This window comes from Aotus nancymaae, unplaced genomic scaffold (assembly GCF_030222135.1).
Source record: "Aotus nancymaae isolate 86718 unplaced genomic scaffold, 86718_ANA_hifiasm-v0.15.2.pri h1tg000062l, whole genome shotgun sequence".
Classification (NCBI taxonomy): Eukaryota; Metazoa; Chordata; class Mammalia; order Primates; family Aotidae; genus Aotus; species Aotus nancymaae.
This window is the reverse complement of record NW_026988476.1, coordinates 14,357,608-14,360,480: the sequence shown is the minus strand read 5'-3', so window position 1 is coordinate 14,360,480 and position 2,873 is coordinate 14,357,608. Positions and strand designations below refer to the sequence as shown.

The following is a 2,873-nucleotide window of genomic DNA, read 5'->3' as shown; positions in this document are numbered from 1 at the left end:
ACTATTTTTCAGAGTTTCCACTTTAACATTTAGCTGAGTGCCAGAAAAATTTGTCTAAGCAAAATCAGTCCTTTGAGTAGTATTGCCGGATCAATGAAAAACCTTGTGAATAAATGTTTGGACTCTGTTTTTTGTTTTTTTTTTCTGTCGTTGTTGCAGGCAAAAAAGAACTTTTTCATAGTGTATTGTGGTGCCATAGATGGATGGATCCATATAAAATAATACAGTAACATATCAAAAGAACTTCAAACATAGTACAAAACGCCATCACTGGAAGATAAGTTACCAGTTAGAGAACTGTACATAGAAGGGTGTGGGAGGTTAGACTGATATGCACTGCTTTGAAGACACACACTGACATGACACACTCTTATGTCTTTTATCTTTTTTTCCCTTAAGGACAACAAGCACAAAATACGTAAATCCCATTTGGATTTATTCTGCCGTAGATAACTTAAAAAGAAAACTTATTGGCTGGGTGTGGTGGCTCAAGCCTGTAATCTCAGCCCTTTGAGAGGCCGAGGTGGGTGGAACACGAGGTCAGGAGTTCGAGACCAGCCTGACCAACATAGTGAAACCCTGTCTCTACTAAAAATACAAAAATTAGCCAGGCGTGGTGCTACATTCCTGTAATCCCAGCTACCATGGAGGCTGAGGCAGGAGAATCACTTGAAGCGGGGAGGCAGAGATTGCGGATAGCTGAGAGCATGTCATTGCACTTCCAGTCTGGGCGACAGAGTGAGACTCCGTCTCAAAAAAAAAAAAAAAATAGTATTGACATTTATTTTCTTTTAAATATTGTCCATTTTGATTTATTTCTCTGTTGTTGAAAGAAGAGTTGCAATTTGAGAATAATTGTTATTAGAGAAAGTCAACGTGAATTAAAAAGTTAAAATTAAATATTATGAAACTGTGTTATGATATGTACTAAGATTTAGGTGAGAATTTGAACCACAACTTTAAAAAAGGGATAAATCTAGTAGTATTTTTTAAAAGTGCTTTGTGGTCGCTTCTCGGCCTCTTGGCTAAGATCAAGTGTAGTAAAATTGCTTTGTGGTCATTATATGTAAAACTTTTGTGTAATACGGACTTTTGCTTCATTTCTGTCTGGAATCTAATACTGATAGGGTAATGAGGACACTATATTTATGCATATTTCATATACATGCATTTCACCTTACATTAATGAAGCAACACATTTTTGTAATGTAAACAATGACATATAATAATTAAAATTATCATGATAACCTTCCACAAAGATTTAAATGTTCTAGGCAATATTATAAGGACTTTACATATGAAGTAAAATAAATGTTATTATCATAATCATTTTGCTACTGAGAGTTATCTGATTTGATCAAGGTCTCAGAGCTAGAAAGTGGTGTAAGTGGGATTCATGTCTATTTACATGAACGTATGCCTAGGTACATTTAATAAAGTAGTGAATTAAAGAAGAATTTATTGTATACTACCTATGTGCCAAGCATTTTTATGCCCTGAAATAGAGCAAATGGGCAAAATCTCTTCTTTCCATAAATTTATACATGAATTTTAGATAAAAATATTAAACAAATAAATAAGTATACACTGTAATGCCAATTAAAGGTATATGGTATGAAGAAAATTAAACCAAGTGACAGGGATTTGAAGGTCTAGAACGAGCTTTGAGGAGGTGGCCTCTGAACAGAGACCTCAATACGGTATAGGAATTACCCATGCAGATATGTGGAGGAAGAGAATTACAGGCAGAGGGGTTGGCCCAGTCTTGGAACAGTAATGAAAAGCATAATGACCAAAGAATGGATCAGAGAGAGAGAGAAAAAAATAGTAGTAGGAAAACAGGATGATTCTAAGAGTAAGCATGAGATCAGATAGTGTATACCAAGGTAAGAATTCAGTATTTTATTCTAGGGATGAGTGAAAATAATTAGAGAGTTGAGGCATAGAGGGTGGCTGGATTTTATTTTTATTTTATAAGGGTGGCTTTGAGTTCTGTGCAATCAACTGCTGTTATGGAAAGATCAGGAACAAGATTGTGTCTGCTTTGTGCATTTGTTGTCATGAGAAATACTGGGGGTTAGATGATGTGTGGTGGTGGTGGGAGTAATTCTGGATAGGTCTGATTGATTAATGAATTGCATGGGCCTCTTTTTCTTTGTAATATTTAGAGTTACAGAAATCTGCCACTCTTTGTTTATTTTCTTTCTCTAGAACAAGTATAGTGCTACACTTTGAACAGAAGAGACAACTCAATAAATGCCTATTGAGTAAATGAATGACAGAAATGTATCTCTTTCCTATTTTGCAGATCTATTTTCACAGGCAGTATTGAATAATTTATTATCTCAATGTACTATGGTAAATTCATCATATTCCATAACTTCAAGGTCGTTTTTTTCTATACTTGCCTAAGTAATCTTAAAATGTGACATGGAGCATTGGGCTTCAAAATAAAGAAATACTCTTTTCTTGAAAAGTGAGTATCATCCTATCTTCTAAACGTGATCAATGCTAACCGTTATTATTGTATACTTCTCAAATACCTAACAGATGAATTGTTACATCAGTCTTAATACTCTTTATTAGATCTGGAAAAAAGTACAAAGAATTATTAAAAAATTGGATAGAAATAAAATTTCAAATTACAGGTTTTAACTGATAAACACTAATGATTTCATTTTCAGTATATAAACAAAATATACTGAAAAAGATACATTTTCTTAAGACCGTTAAATTGGTTTTGAACACTATGCTGAATATACAGGTTTTTTTTTTTTTTTTTTTTTTCCTGGCACTTTGCCTCTTCCTTGCTTTTGTACAACCTGTTTTTTCCTCTGAATCACAGAAGCCATAGATGTAAAGGTGAAGAGTGT

The 2,873-nt window shown here is 33.9% G+C and overlaps 1 pseudogene; it reads left to right on the top strand.

Annotated features, from left to right (window-relative positions):
* Positions 1-1,005: 1,005 nt before the first annotated feature.
* Positions 1,006-1,186, top strand: LOC135270499 (U2 spliceosomal RNA; annotated as a pseudogene).
* Positions 1,187-2,873: the final 1,687 nt, after the last annotated feature.